The 16996-nt window shown below is 47.1% G+C and overlaps 1 long non-coding RNA gene across 1 annotated transcript in view; it reads right to left on the bottom strand.

Annotated features, from left to right (window-relative positions):
* Positions 1 to 8944: 8944 nt before the first annotated feature.
* LOC148137804 (uncharacterized) overlaps positions 8945 to 16996 on the bottom strand; it is a 42593-nt gene continuing 34541 nt past the window's right edge. The window contains exons 6-7 of the long non-coding RNA XR_015754068.1: positions 15114 to 15684; positions 8945 to 9065 (exon numbers count right to left, since the gene is read on the bottom strand). This is a non-coding gene — a long non-coding RNA (uncharacterized LOC148137804). The remainder of the gene's footprint in view (positions 9066 to 15113; positions 15685 to 16996) is intronic.

The raw sequence follows: 16996 nt of genomic DNA, 5'->3' as shown, positions 1-16996 counted from the left end.
GGACATTAACCAGGGATGAGGGAGGCAAAATGCACACAGTCAGCATGCCTTTGGTATAGTTCAGGACTGGGCTCGGTGAAGGTACATCACCCTGTCTGGGGACCACATTGAGCATGAAGAACAGGTCAGAGAATTAGTGGAAGCAGCTAACTTTCCCAGTGAAGCAGCAATAATGAAGATTAGAGCTCACAGGAAAGTAGAAACCCCACACCAACGCGGTAGTTGGTGACATGGGTGAGCATACTTACTGAAACGGTGCAGACATTTGAGGAGGATGCAGTGGCAGTAGCTACAGAAGCGAGAAAGGAAAGTTTAAAGACATTTCCAGAAACAGTCCCACAGCAGGAGAAACAGGAAGGGGAAAAGGGTGGGGCAGTAATAGGACATAGGATGATGCAGCAGTGCCACTGTATAAGACAAACATTATGAAAAACATATCATGGGCTGGCCCATATTGAGCAGGATAAAATGCAATATCGGATGATCAACTACAGGGGTGTTCTGGAACAAGAAGGTTTTGTCAAAGGGGTGTAGTCTGTACACAGCGTGAGCCAGGGAAAACAATCAGGATAAAATGGAGGAAGCCGTAGGGACCCAGGGGCCCACGGGAACAATTACAGATGGATTTTATGTACACCCCCATCCCAATCCCAGGGAAGGAAATCCTGCTGGGTCTTAATAAACAGGTTTACTCAGTGGGCGGAAGCATTCCCCTGCAGATTCTGACCAAGGGACACACGTTCCAGGAAACTAAGTTAAGCAGCTCTGTGGCCTGTTTGGTACTGAGCAGAAATCCCATCTCACATACCACCCCCAGAGCTCAGGGACAGGAGAAGGAATGAAGCAGACACTGAAAGCTAGTCTGACTAAGGCCCTGACAGAGACAGGCAGAGATGGGTTAGTGTACTCCCCACAATCCTAATGAAACTGACTTCAACCCCAGCAAAGGGAACTGAGCAATCCCCCTTTGAATTAGTGACCGGATGGACTATGCAGCTGCCAGAGGGTATGGTAGTGGGAGGGCAGGAGATGTACAATGGCAAGGATAGGGTGAAACAATTTGTGAAAGAACTGACAAAGCAACTGCATGAGCTGAGAGGGGAAGTTGCAGACGGACAGAGAATCAGAGACTGGGCAAGGGAGCTCATAAACATCCGAGCTGACATCCCGAACCCAGGAGATCGGGTCAGGGGGGAACGAATGAAAGAAACACATCAAAATGATGGACTTGGCTGGGGGAGCCACAGAATTCCAGAGAGGGAACTCTTTCATCATGCATTAGTAAGGAGCTCTGAATAAACATTGGTCGTGCTGCTCAGCACAGAACTCAAGGCTCCTCTTTGATATTTCTCCCAGCAACAGTTGTGCAGGGGTATGTTGCCGGCTGGAGGTCTGTGACCAGTGCCTCTGTTCTACAAGGGTCAGAGCTGGGACATCTGTTGTTTGTAACACATATAAATGATTAGCCTGAAAATATAAACGATTTAATTAGCAAGTTTGTAGATGGCACAAAGTGAAGAAGCTGTGAATCGTGAATAATGTTGTCAAAGGAAACATCAAGGACGAGATCAGTTGGAAGGTTATGCGGAGAAATTGCAGATAGGTTTTAATTCAGACAAGTGTGACGTGATCCGTTTTGGGCGGCTCATTGTAAAAGGAATGTATACACTAAAAGGAAGCGCCCTGAGCAGCATTGATATACAGAGGTGCAAGTTCACAGCTCCCTGAATGTGGTGAAGGAGGTGGATGGCAGGCTTGCCTTCTTCTGTCAGGGACTGAATATAAAACTGTCATTAGGCCACCTTTGCAGTATTGTGTGCTGTTTTGAGCACCGCATTATAAGGAGGATGTGGAGGCTTTGGAGAGGGTGGAAATGGGTTTACCAGGATGTTGCCTGGATTGGGAGAAGTTGGAAAATCTTGGATTGTTGTCTTTGGAAAGTCAGTGGCTGTGGAGTGATCCGAGAGGCACAGACAGAGTGAATAATCTGAATCCTTTTCCAAGTGGAAATTACCAATTCCACAGGCCATAGATTTAAGGGGAGATGGGGCAAGTTTAACGGAAATGAAAACTGAAAGAACAGCAGATGCTGTAAACCAGAAAGAAAAACAGAAGTTTCTGAAAAAGCTCAGCAGTTCTAGCAGCATCTGTGAAGAGAAATTAGTTAACATTTCTGAGGAAGGGGGACCGGACCTGAAACATTAACTGATTTTTCTTCACAGATGCTGCATGACCTGCTGAGCATTTTCAACAACATCTGCGCAAGTTAAAAGGGAGTTGTGTCAGACAAGTTTATTATGCAGAAGGTGGTCAGTGACTAGAATGTACTTGCCTGAGAGATGGTAAAAACAGAAACAATCACAATGTTTAAGAGGCATTTGGACAGACAGATACGCAGGCATGGGTTGGCAGGGATATGGATCATGTACAGGCAGATGGAATCAGTTTGGAATGGCATCATGATCAGCACAGGCATGGTGGGCCGATTATTCAGGTGCTGTACTGTTCTGTTTTCCAGGGGGTAGAATGATAATATTTTGAGTAGAATATGTCTCTTCTTTAGAACACAAAGTAAGTTGATGCATTTTGAGAGAAGCAATGTAGAAAGGGAATATATGTTTGAATGGCACAGACACAGGGAGCAGGACAGCAGGAATGCGGGACAATGTGTACAAATCCTTAAAGGAGAGAGAACATAAAGTGTTTTGAGTAAATGTACAGGATGCTGGGCTTCATTAATAGAGGGAATGATAACATACTCATGGAAAAGATGCTGACCGTTGACAAAGTTCTACTTAGGTCACAGTCAATCATTGCATCCAATTGTGGTCAACAGATTCCTGGTCAGGATGAGGAAGTTAAAATACCACAGATGGGCCTGTTCCATACTTTGCTTCACTTTCAGGATGGAGAAAGTGAGGTCTGCAGATGCTGGAGATCAAAGTTGAAACTTTATTGCTGGAACAGCACAGCAGGACAGGCAGCATCCAGGGAACAGGAGATTCGACGTTTCGGGCACAGGCCCTTCTTCAGGAATGAGCAGAGAGTGTTCAGCAGGAGAAGATAAAAGGTAGGGAGGAGGGACTTGGAGGAGGGGAGTTGGAAATGTGATAGGTGGAAAGAGGTCAAGGTGAGGGTGATAGGTCGGAGTAGGAAGGAGGCGGAGAGGTCAAGAAGAAGACTGCAGGTCAGGAAGGCGGTGCCGGGCTGGAGGGATCCGGCTGAGACAAGGTGGGGGGAGGGGGGATGAAGAAACTGGTGAAGTCCAAGTTCATCCCCTGCGGTTGGAGGGTTCCCAGTCGGAAGATAAGACGCTCCTCCTCCGATCGTCGGGTTGTTGTGGTTTGGCGGTGGATGAGTCCAATGACCTGCATATCCTCGGTGGAGTGGGAGGGGGAGTTGAAATGCTGTGCCACAGGTTGGTTGGGTTGGTTCGTCCGGGTGGCCCAGAGGTGCTCTCTGAATCGCTCCGCAAGTAGGCGGCCTGTCTCCCCAATATAGAGGAGGCCACACCGGCTGCAGCGGATGCAGTAGATGATGTGGGTGGAGGTGCAGGTGAATCTGTGGCGGATATGGAAGTTTCCCTTGGGGCCTTGGAGAGAAGTGAGGGGGGAGGTGTGGGCGCAAGTGTTGCACCTCCTGCGGTTGCAAGGGAAGGTGCCGGGAGTGGTGGTTGGGTCGGTGGGGGGTGTGGATCTGACAAGGGAGTCGCGGAGGGAGTGGTCTCTACGGAAAGCTGATAGGGGAGGGGAGGGAAATATATCCTTGGTGCTGGGGTCTGTTTGGAGGTGGCGGAAGTGACGGCAGATGATGCGCTGTACATGGAGATTGGTGGGGTGGTAGGTGAGGACCAGAGGGGTTCTGTCCTGGTGGCGGTTGGAGGGGCAGGGCTCAAGGGCGGAGGAGCGGGAAGTGGAAGAGATGCGGTGGAGGGCACCGTCGACCACGTCGGGGGGGAAATTGCGGTCCTTAAAGAAGGAGGCCATCTGTGTTGTACGTATTTTGAACTGGTCCTCCTGGGAGCAGATGCGGCGGAGTCGAAGGAATGGGGAGAATGGGATGGCGTTTTTACAGGGGGCAGGATGGGAGGAGGTGTAGTGCAGGTAGCTGTGGGAGTCGGTAGGTTTGTAGTAGATGTCCGTGTTGATTCGGTCACCTGAGATAGAAACAGAAAGGTCTAGGAAGGGGAGGGAGGAGTCCGAGACTGTCCAGGTGAATTTGAGGTCGGGGTGGAAGGTGTTAGTGTAGTGGATGAACTGTTCAACCTCCTCGTGGGAGCACGAGGTAGCGCCGATACAGTCATCAATGTAGCGAAGAAAAAGATGGGGGGTGGGGCCAGTGTAGTTGCGGAAGATGGATTGTTCCACATACCCTACGAAGAGGCAGGCATAGCTGGGGCCCATGCGGGTGCCCATGGCTACTCCTTTTGTTTGGAGAAAGTGGGAGGATTGGAAAGAAAAGTTGTTCAGGGTGAGGACCAGTTCGGTCAGTCGAAGGAGGGTGTCGGTGGAAGGGTACTGGGTGGTACGGCGGGAAAGGAAGAAGCGGAGTGCTTTAAGTCCTTCGTGATGGGGGATGGAGGTGTACAGGGACTGGATGTCCATGGTGAAGATGAGGCGTTGGGGACCGGGGAAGCGGAAATCCTGGAGGAGGTGGAGGGCGTGGGTGGTGTCACGAACGTAGGTGGGGAGTTCTTGGACTAATGGGGACAGGACCGTGTCGAGGTATGCCGAGATGAGTTCGGTTGGGCAGGAGCAGGCTGAGACGATGGGTCGTCCGGGGCAGTCAGGTTTGTGGATTTTGGGCAGGAGGTAGAAACGGGCGGTGCGGGGTTGTGGGACTATGAGGTTGGAGGCGGTGGATGGGAGGTCCCCTGAGGTGATGAGGTTATGGACGGTCTGGGAGATGATGGTTTGGTGGTGGGGGGTGGGGTCATGGTCAAGGGGACGGTAGGAGCCCACCCCCCACCACCAAACCATCATCTCCCAGACCGTCCATAACCTCATCACCTCAGGGGACCTCCCATCCACCGCCTCCAACCTCATAGTCCCACAACCCCGCACCGCCCGTTTCTACCTCCTGCCCAAAATCCACAAACCTGACTGCCCCGGACGACCCATCGTCTCAGCCTGCTCCTGCCCAACCGAACTCATCTCGGCATACCTCGACACGGTCCTGTCCCCATTAGTCCAAGAACTCCCCACCTACGTTCGTGACACCACCCACGCCCTCCACCTCCTCCAGGATTTCCGCTTCCCCGGTCCCCAACGCCTCATCTTCACCATGGACATCCAGTCCCTGTACACCTCCATCCCCCATCACGAAGGACTTAAAGCACTCCGCTTCTTCCTTTCCCGCCGTACCACCCAGTACCCTTCCACCGACACCCTCCTTCGACTGACCGAACTGGTCCTCACCCTGAACAACTTTTCTTTCCAATCCTCCCACTTTCTCCAAACAAAAGGAGTCGCCATGGGCACCCGCATGGGCCCCATCTATGCCTGCCTCTTCGTAGGGTATGTGGAACAATCCATCTTCCGCAACTACACTGGCCCCACCCCCCATCTTTTTCTTCGCTACATTGATGACTGTATCGGCGCTACCTCGTGCTCCCACGAGGAGGTTGAACAGTTCATCCACTACACTAACACCTTCCACCCCGACCTCAAATTCACCTGGACAGTCTCGGACTCCTCCCTCCCCTTCCTAGACCTTTCTGTTTCTATCTCAGGCGACCGAATCAACACGGACATCTACTACAAACCTACCGACTCACACAGCTACCTGGACTACACCTCCTCCCATCCTGCCCCCTGTAAAAACGCCATCCCATTCTCCCAATTCCTTCGTCTCCGCCGCATCTGCTCCCAGGAGGACCAGTTCAAAATACGTACAACACAGATGGCCTCCTTCTTTAAGGACCGCAATTTCCCCCCCGACGTGGTCGACGGTGCCCTCCACCGCATCTCTTCCACTTCCCGCTCCTCCGCCCTTGAGCCCTGCCCCTCCAACCGCCACCAGGACAGAACCCCACTGGTCCTCACCTACCACCCCACCAATCTCCATGTACAGCGCATCATCCGCCGTCACTTCCACCACCTCCAAACAGACCCCAGCACCAAGGATATATTTCCCTCCCCTCCCCTATCAGCTTTCCATAGAGACCACTCCCTCCGCGACTCCCTTGACAGATCCACACACCCCACCGACCCAACCACCACTCCCGGCACCTTCCCTTGCAACCGCAGGAGGTGCAACACTTGCGCCCACACCTCCCCCCTCACTTCTCTCCAAGGCCCCAAGGGAAACTTCCATATCCGCCACAGATTCACCTGCACCTCCACCCGCATCATCTACTGCATCCGCTGCAGCCGGTGTGGCCTCCTCTATATAGGGGAGACAGGCCGCCTACTTGCGGAGCGATTCAGAGAGCACCTCTGGGCCACCCGGACGAACCAACCCAACCAACCTGTGGCACAGCATTTCAACTCCCCCTCCCACTCCACCGAGGATATGCAGGTCATTGGACTCATCCACCGCCAAACCACAACAACCCGACGATCGGAGGAGGAGCGTCTTATCTTCCGACTGGGAACCCTCCAACCGCAGGGGATGAACTTGGACTTCACCAGTTTCTTCATCCCCCCTCCCCCCACCTTGTCTCAGCCGGATCCCTCCAGCCCGGCACCGCCTTCCTGACCTGCAGTCTTCTTCTTGACCTCTCCGCCTCCATCCTACTCCGACCTATCACCCTCACCTTGACCTCTTTCCACCTATCACATTTCCAACTCCCCTCCTCCAAGTCCCTCCTCCCTACCTTTTATCTTCTCCTGCTGAACACTCTCTGCTCATTCCTGAAGAAGGGCCTGTGCCCGAAACGTCGAATCTCCTGTTCCCTGGATGCTGCCTGACCTGCTGTGCTGTTCCAGCAATAAAGTTTCAACTTCTCTTTCAGGATGCATTGGTGACTCAAGGGTTAAACATTATCCTGCCAAAGGTCTTACTGCCGTATTGTAAGAGTACAAGGCCTGTACTCTTCCAATACAGACTGAACACCTTAGTAGGGGTGAGGCAGACCGTATCTTCGAAATAGAACCTCTTGGAGCCACACATGTGGATTCCACCATAACCCCAGACAGAGCAATTTACCCTTTCCAGACAAGACTGAGAGCCCTGGGCACAACCCTGTTAAACTGCCTCCTGCTCTGATTGTCTCACTTCCCCTCCATATGAGCATAGGTAAGTGAATCCCCCATTTACTGAAAGATGAACCCTTCTGCCTTAATCTCTTCCCATCAACACATAATGATGGACAATACGATAATCAGTTTCTGTAATCCATCACACATTATCACAGGACATTGGCATTCATCAAGCTTTGTAAATTCATAATTACCAGCTTTAAACTATGTAGTAGCAATTGCCCATGTGACTGATATGCCTTTGTCTACTTCTTATTAAATATACTGTCTCTGTGGGTAAGGCAGAGGTTCGTGAAGATGAGTCTGTACAGGTAGACACTCGGCTACTTTAGAGATGCTTTGAAACTCTTGCGGGCTGTCCGATAATAAAGCTACTGCTGTTGTCCAGAAAACTTGTGTCGTCTGGATTTGTGGAACAAAACAGACATTAAATACATTTTTGATAAAGCTGTATAAGATTATAACAGACCTAGATATAGCAGACAAAAATATCTGTATTTGATATTAAGACCAGATGTAAGATTTAGAGAGAGCGGAAGATGAGCAAGTGTTTCTGTTGACTGTATTGGCTGGAAGTATGCAGAACATGTTGCCTATTATGGTGGTGCAAGTAGAGAATATCAATGATTGATAAAAACAATTAGATCAGTTCTGAGGGAAATAAACTTGCAGAGTTTGGGGTACGTATGGGGAATGAGAATATGGGATTCTGCTACAGAGAGCCAGCTTGGATTTGATGGGCCTCTTTCTGTGCTATAATGATTTTATTTGGACTTGCTTAACTTGCTCTGGTCACCGATTAAGTTGTCATTTAGGTAAATCTGCTCAGTGTTCCTACTCAGACCAATACAGGCTGTCCCTCCACAGCAGGAGATAATGTTTACTGCTTTATACTGGGTTCTTTTGTTTTTTTTTGGGGGGGGGGGGGGCGAACGGTGTGTGTAACAGTCTGCTAGCATTTATCTGAAATGGCAAAACACCAGTGCAGCCAGACTAGGGATCGACTCTGGAAATGTGGGGAATGCCAGAAGGGAATTCTTTACCCATCCCACCTGGAAACTGCCCAAACCAGTCAGACTGAGGAGCTGTTCACTTGCTCTGTGTGTGTGTGGTGGAAGGGATTCACTCAGGCAGCCATCCTGCTGAGACACCAGTCAATTTACTGATAGCCACAGTTGAAGGATTTTTTTCTCTTTTCATGCCAAGGAATGAACAATGGTTTTGGCAGCTGATAAAGTTGTGCACACAGAGATCTTAGCTTTGGAAATGTTCACAACATTGTTGAACATGCACAGATTCACACTGGGTACAGATTTTTATTTTCCTTTATTCATTCACAGGATGAGGGTGTCGCTGGCCCGGCAGCATTTACTGCCCATCCCTAATTGCCCAGAGGGCAGGTAAGAGTCAACCACATTGCTGTGGGTCTGAGGTCACAATGTTGGCCAGACCAGGTAAGGATGGCAGCTTCCTTCTGGAAAGGGCATTAGTGAACCAGATGGGTTTTTCTGACAATCGATTAATGGTCATCATTAGACTCTAAATTCACAAGTTTTTTTTTAATTGATTTCAAATCCTCCCATCTGCTGCAGCAGGCTTTGAACCCAGGTCTTCAGAACAGTATCTGGGGTTTTAGATTAATTGTCTCGCGACAATACCACTCGGCCAATACGTCCCCACATCGCTGTCCATCTGCACAGAGTGAACAGTGATTTTCTGGTTCATCAGAACTGGGTAATCACACATACGTTTGCTCAATGATTGCAGGAGTTGGATGTTGATTGGCAATTGACATCCATCTCCAAACCATGTATCCTGGGGTTTGTTTCTGGTGATGATTGGAAGCACCATCAGTCTTGTTATCTTTTGGGGATAAAAACAGTTTCAATTAGCTTTCTGTTAAATGCATGGCAATCAATTCTATCTCACAACTCTCAGGCAGATTAGTTTCTTTTGAAGGGCTCTCCATCTCCCCAACCTCCTCCATCCTCACCCCCAACAGTACAATAATCTCATAGAGTCTCTTTGTGACTATGAATGAGACAATCTGATCTGCTGCTTCTTTCCCTAATCCTGTGTCAAGTTGGATCTTAAACTCCCCTTACTGCAGTTGTGATCCTGCATCATTGTACAGTGTTGCTCGTATTTCATGTCTTGGTCTATCAGTGTTCATGATACTGCATGTAGTATATGGGGCCAACAATGTAGGAGTTTAGCTCTTTCCTTCCACCAACAGCAGTAGAATTGTACTCCAACAAAACTTACAGAATCACGGCCCCGCATATCCCCCAACTTACCTCTTACCATCAAACTAGAGTATCAATCCTCATTCAACTGAGAGAATTCAGGACGGCATGTCAGTCACAGCAGCATGAATACCTAAAAGTGAGGTGTTAACCTGATGAAGTTACCAAAGAGGACTACTTGTGTGCGTAACAGCATAAGCAGCAAGTAAGAGACAGAGTGAAGCAATCCGGGAAACAACAGAACAGATCTAAGATCTGCAGTCCAACAAAATCCAGTTGTGAATGAAGTCAGAGCACAGCTGGAGTTCTGAGAACAATTCTCTTCAAGATATTAACCAACAAGAATGTCAAACTGGATTAATTATCATAAAACTCAAGTCCTTTTGATATTCATATATTTACAATCAGTGTTCAATTCACCAAATGTAGCTGAAGGTAAAGATAATCTTCAAGTGATTGTAATAGTGGAGACATCTGAATCAGCAAATTAAAGCCTGTTGTGTTTAGATAGTAATAATTTTAAAGAGATTTTAAAAAGTAAGGTGACTTGAGTACAATGGAAGAAGTTGATTGGTGGGTAGCTGATAATGTTGTTTTAATCTGAAGTTAATTTAAGATTAGTTAACAAATAAACACATGGTATGGAATCCCAGCCCCATGGAGTGCACATCCAGTTCCATGTGGGAAAACCAGGACACTTCTTGTGTGAGCGACAACCACAAGAACACGGAGGTGACGTGGGAAATGTCAGGAACACTCGTTTGACCACAGTTAAAGTACTGCACACACTTCTGATACCTTTATTCCAGGGTTAATGTGATCACACCAGAGAGGGTACAGAGGTGATTGATCAAAATATTTCTACAATTGGAAAATTTCTGCTCTGAGGAAAGGTTGGATAGGCTGGGGATGATTTCCGAGGAGGATGAGGTGAGATTTAATTGAAGTGATAAAATGCTGAGGAATCCAGATCGAGTGGATAGGAAGGAGCTATTCATTAACTGAGAAGTCAGAAACTGGAGGATTTAGATTGAAATTAATTCCCAGAAAGAAGGGGAGGGGAGAATTCATTTCACTCGGAGATGGTGGGGAGCAGGAACTCATTGATGGGGTGGCAGGGGCCGTAACCAGCTTCACATTACAAGAAAAGGACATGGATGTAACTGAGATGCTGGAACATGCAGGGCTGCGGACTAAAGTCTGCAGAATGGGATCATTGTGATATATTTAATATTTCTCCAGAATATTAAACTCAAGTCCAATTTGATAATTTATGAACATCATCCGACCTGAATTCCAAATGTCAGAATACATTTATCAGAAAGTTACAGCACAGATCGAGGCCACTTGGCCTATCCTGCATGTATTGGCTGTAATAGAATGACCCAGGCTTTACAGCGTTCTGTACTCACCAATGAGAGCAACAATTTCAGATTGCATACTCTGCCCTCTATGTTGTTATAATCTGTTTTTTCAATGTATTTCTTTGACAGCTGCTCACCTTGTTTCCTGGTTTCTTTCCCAGTCCTAACTCCATTCCCCATGGCCTTGAGGGGCTACCATTTCTGCAATTTAATCTCTCCTGCCTTCCCCCATGTGACAGACTACCTTTTTGTCCTTGTCTCACCCCCACCTTGCTCACAACTTGTTACATTTCTGATGGTTCCCAGACCTCTGTGACTTCACTGCGCCCCCTGGGTCAGTGGCACGAGTTTTGAATTCTCTTCCTCATGAGATAATCGGAAATCTTTCTGGCTGCAGTTTCCCCCAGATTTTATTTTGAATAAAAAAGAGGATTTGCGTCAGAGTCAAGTATTTGTGAGCCTTCATCCACAATCCTGAGCACTTAGACATAATATGTGACCCTCCCACAGATGTGCAGGTTTGATGGATTGGCTGTGCAAACATGGCCTGTAGTGTGTAGGTTAGGTGGGTTGGGTTAGCCATGGTAAATGTTGGGTTATGGAGGTAGGGTGGGACAGTAGGTCATTGCAGACTTGATGGTCCGAATAGTCTCTTTGTGCGCCTAAGGGATTCTGTAATTCTAACTAGTTGTGATTGTTGTCACGTTTTCCTAAGTCCAGGTTCATTCAACTCAGATACACATACTGCCTTTTGTGTTTCTGTGGGTGCTCACTCAATCCTTTCCTTCTGTTTTACATCAATTTCACACTGTATGTGAGGGTGGGAATGAATGTGTAAACCGAAACCCGTCACAAGTCAGGAACTGTTTCTGCTACTAGCATCACTCAACAGGAAAATAAAGATTCAGTCACAAATCTGACAGAAACACAGAAGTTATAATCACCAGGAAAGGCTTAACAGCTTACAACTCTTTTCTTAAGAAAAGAGGCGGCTGAGAGACAACCTGGTACAAGTAGGAAGCTTTGTGTCTGTGTTTTCAGAGATTTGAGGTTGAAATCATTGGGTTGGAAGCATGTTTCATTGCCCCAGGTCATCAAAGGTGCTATCTAAATGTGCATCTTTCTTTCTGCCTATCTGTCTGAGTCAACAATCAGACGGATATGTTATTGTCTGACTGTTTTCCCAAATCCCTGATTGAATTTGCCTCCCCCCACAATCTCAGATGCCAGCTGCCTCTAGCCCACCCAAATGGACATGTTGAAGAGCATGACAGGAGAATGGATTGAAACCGAGTTCAATGCCAGAATGAAATAGGAAGAAGGAAATAAACGGGATTTTTGGATCCCAAGGGATACAGACTCCAGGATTAGTCCTTGTGGGCATTCCCGCAGTAACACGAGACAGCATTCCATGATGAGAGTTAAATCCGGGTGGCAGTAGAGGGAGGCACTGAACATGAGCAGGTTTAGTTCAAACACAGGAGGTTTGTTCAGTCACTAACAGTGTGTTAGACATGGGTGTGAAGTGAACAGTGAGGGGAAATGTTACCACAAGCTGCAGATGGATAACTTTCATTGGAACAGGAGGAAGCCATTCAGCCCTTCATGGCTGATTTGTGACCTTAGTTGCAATGTTCAAAACTCTCCAAACTCATCAGTAAACTCCTCTGCAACAGACAAGATCAATATTCAAAAACGAAACATCTGTAAATGCTGGGAAATCAGGAACAAAAACAGAAATTGCTGAAACAAAATCAGCAGATCTGGCAGCATCTGTGGAGAGTGAACCGTTGGGACCAGTGACCGGTCAGGTGACCAGCTGCAGCTGACCATTCTGCCTTTTCTGTAAGACTGGAACAGGTTCTGGTGCGAGGGGAATGAGACTGTCAATCAGAATAAAATCTGATTGACGTGCTCAATCAGAATAAAACACATTTTGGTCTTTCACTTTTAATTCAACTGCAAAAATTATTCATTATCATTTCAGAAATAAGATAATAGGCCAGAAATCAACTCTTCATGTCATGGTGTCTGAGAAACTGTTAATTCTGACCTGGTCCAGCCTACATGTGCATCTAGACACTGAATAACGTGGTTGACTCTGAACGATCTCTTGGGCAGTTAGAATGGATGACAAATGCTGCCCCAGCAAGTGATGCTATGATCTAATGAACAAACAAAACAAATCTGATCGCTGTGGTTAGTTGTGAACTCGCTGGTGTTATTGGAAGAGGACGAATGGGAAGGTTTATGGGGTAAAGGGAGAAGAATAGCATTCGGTGAGGTGATCCTTTGGAGAGCTGATGAGGCAATCAGCCTTCTTTTGCGCAGTGACAATTCTGTGAATATTTCATTCTGAGCCCTCTAAGGAAATATCAGGGTAGGGTTTGTAAAGAGGTCAGATTGAATGAGTGTCTCGGTGAACACAAGTGAGACACAAGTACAGAGAGGCTTTGGGATGGATTAAATTATATTTTATACATTTGCATAGTCATCAACATTACAGCAGTTAAAACTGGGAGTATAATTAGAGCAGCAAATAAATCTGAAACATTTATGCAGATAAAGGGAATGCTGGGTAAAGATACCGTAGTTAGTGCTTATTTTATTTCAGGCACAGCAGCCTAGGAGCACATCCTTCCTGTACCTATCCTCTCGAGCTCTTGAAGATTTTTGTTCATTGAAGTGTTTCATGTTTAGATACTCCAGAGAAGACAGCTTCAAGCTCCTCAATCTGTCCTGCCAGGGCAACGCTGCTGTTAGAATTCAATTCACTGGCATGTTACTGGCTTCTTCATGGACTGGAACTGGCAATTGAGACTGAAAGGTTACTGTATAAAATATCTTCAATGGTATTGCCAGACGTGAGTGGTTTTAGGACAATGACCTTGGCTTGCAGGCATTGAGTGTCAGAGCACTTCCTGTTGTGGGGCATCCTGTTTAGATTCAATCTAAACAGATTAACTATTAGAACTGACTTGCACTGGCTCCGTCAAAGTGGTCAGAGCATTATGGCTGTCATCGAAGCTGGTAACAAACTTCCCATGGGTTAAAAATCGTAAATGATAGAGTAGGTACGAGGTCTGATAACACTGTTGGAGTATCGATGTTGTTGTTAATCAGATTAACTCGGCAGGAGTTGACTGAATTTATATTGTCTCTTTCCGAATCTCAGGATGTCTTTCTGGGCAATAAGTCTCCACAAACAGCAATGTGACAAGGAGCAGGGATCATCTGTTTTGATTTAAATTGCTCTGTAGCATTGCTGCTTCACAGCATCAGGTACAAGGTTGGAGTCCAGCCTTGGTCAACAGCCTGGGTGGAGTTTGCACATTCTCCCCAGGATAGTGTGGGTCCACTACAGGTGCTCTGGTTTCCTCCCACAGTCCAAAGATTTGTGGGTGGATCAGTCATGCTAAATTGTCCATAGTGTCCAGGATTATGCAGACTCGGTGGATCAGCCATGGGAAATGCAGTGTTACAGGGGTGGAGTGCTCCAGATGGGATGCTCTTTGGTTAGTTGGTGGGGTTTGATGGATCAATGCTCTCCTTCCACATTGTAGGGATTTTATTCCATGATTGAGGATAAAGGCGACACAACAGGGTGTCCTTGGAGAAGGAGCATGTGGTGTGCATCAATTCTCCCGATGCCTTTAGATAGAGGTGGGCACTGCAGTGGATACAGTGCTTTATCTCCATCGCTGCCTCCTTACCCCCAACTCTACTTTGATTTGGTCCCTTCCCACTTTGTCATTTGTAATGGTTTGCTTTGCCTGTAAGGGGCGTTGTTTATAAATATTCAATTGGTTACATGGGTGGTTTACTGCTGGTGATTATATGTGAACCAAAATGGTGTAATGATGATGTTGATGGTGAGAAGGTTGCTCAGCTGTGTGAGAGAAATGGGGAATAAAGAATGCTTCACAGCTCACAGAATGAGAACTGAACATCAGTTAAATCAAACCAAAGGTTCTGACAGGGAGGGAATATTTCCCTGGAGCTTGAGTAACTGGAAAATGATGGTGTCCGGGAATAGACAGGATTTTGTTTTACAAGGCATTTGAAATTTTAAAAACTGTTATATTCAGATAGTTTCATTTCTTTTCTTTTAGTTTTATTTATTGTGGAATAAATAGCTACAATATTTTAAAATCAAATTCACAAACCTTGTGTTAAAGACAAATGTTAAATAAAATCCATCAAACCGTCCCTCACTGAAAACTGATGTGGACGTGCATTCGCCTGCAGAATCCCTTCCCTGCCTACTTCTTCCTACCCGGGCTCCATGGCTATATACATACCTGGGAGATAGCAGCAGGAGGCCATTCGGCCTTTCAATCCTGCTCCACCATTCAATGGGAATCAGCTGGCCATCCAGCTCAGTCTCCTGTTCCTGCTGTGTTCCAATCCCCTTTCATGACTTTACCTCGAAGAACGATATCTAAGTCCTCCTTTGGCTTCACTGCCTTTTGTTCCAGTGGTGTTGCGGTGTTACTGTGTAGGTGTAGGCAGGGGTAATGTGATGGTTCTGCCTTCTGGAGGACGCACTCAGCGTCCCTCATCATCCTGCAGTAACATCAACGGGGTTTCAGCAACTAAAGATAGAAACCGTTTCCAGGATATGGGCATCACTGGCTCAGCCAGTATTTATTCCCCATTTCTCGTTACCGTTGAGAAGGTGGTAGTGAGCTGCTGTCTTGAACCACTCACAGTCCGTTTGGCCCAGATAGACCGACAATGCTGGGAGGGAGAGTGTCGCTGGATTTTGTCCAAGTTATTCTCCATCTTTGGTTCTTCAAATGCTGGTTAACTTAATCACGATCTGCACATGATTTTGAGATTTCAGTCTGCAAATCTTCACCATCGAGCACCCTGTATAAAGGAATATGTACAGGTTAGAAATTCAGAGCAGACAATTCTAGCTTCTCTGGAATATCTTTTTCCCTTTCTTCCGCCAAAGCTGTAACGCTCCAGCTCTCTTACTCTCTCCCACCATTCTGCCTCTGCAGTCCCGAATGTACCCGCCGCCATTCTCATGGAGTTACTGGTAAACAGATCCATGCCACCAATTCCCGTCCCTGGTTAGACTCTGCACCCTTTCTGGGTTTAGTCCATTTCCCTTCAGTTGCTGCAAGTCAATAATGTAACAGCAGAATGAATCAAAAGGAAACAGAAAGGGAGGTGGCAGATCCTGGACAGAAGAGGAACCTTCAGTCTGGGAGAATGGGTCAGATCCTTCTTTGTTTCCCATTGGTTGATTCCCAGCATTATGACAAGTTGGGGATGGAACTTGGGCCCATGTGGGTATGGTGACACTTTGACCCCACCAACCTGTCAATACCAGAAGCTGATACGTTTCTCCTCCAGCCAATCACAATGTCAAATGCTTCCTGCTAATTGCTCCAAAGCACATGCTCCAAAATCCACCCATATTATGTACATGTGCAGTGCTGGGCTTCCCCGCACATGCGTGGTCCCTGCCTCAGGGATTGTGGGAGTTGTAGCCCCCATGAAGCCACTGAAGACATGTTTCTGATAGTGAATGAAAGGTGAGGGCTGGAGGGTGTTGTGTATAGGATCCCCATTCAGACACGGGCTGTTACTGGATTTTACTGAGACATCGGCTTCCACAACCTGATTTCTGACATAAGGAACATAGATTCAGACAATTGCGGGGTGGGGAGGTTAATAAGGGGTAGCAGATTTTAAGCAGATGTAGCTCAGTGGCTAGCACTGCTGCCTCACAGCGTCAGGGACCCAGATTTTATTTCAGCCAGAGGCGACTGTGTGGAGTTTATACGTTCTCAGCATGTCTGCGTGGGTTTCCTAGGGTGCTCGAACTTCCTCCTACAGTCCAAAGATGTGTAGATTAGATGGATTGCCTATGCTAAATTGCCCACAGCGTCCGTCTATGTGCCGGTTAGGCCATTAGCTATGGGAAATGCAGGGTTACCGGGATAGGGTGGGTCTGAATGGGATGCTCATCATAGGTTGGTGTGGACTCGTTGGATGAATACCCTGTTTCTGCACTATAGGAACTCTATTATATTCTCATGAAGAAGAATGAACTTGTCTCAATGTGTTGTGAATCTGGGGAATTCCTTATTCAAAATGCGGTGGTTGCCAGGACAATGAGCAGATTTAATGAAGAGATGCAGATGTTGAATTTGCAATGAGATGAAGG

This window comes from Chiloscyllium plagiosum, unplaced genomic scaffold (genome assembly GCF_037043375.1).
Source record: "Chiloscyllium plagiosum isolate Xiang-an unplaced genomic scaffold, Cpla_swu_hap1 HiC_scaffold_42, whole genome shotgun sequence".
Taxonomy (NCBI): Eukaryota; Metazoa; Chordata; class Chondrichthyes; order Orectolobiformes; family Hemiscylliidae; genus Chiloscyllium; species Chiloscyllium plagiosum.
The sequence above is the reverse complement of the archived record's forward strand: the minus strand, read 5'-3'. Positions and strand labels throughout refer to the sequence as shown.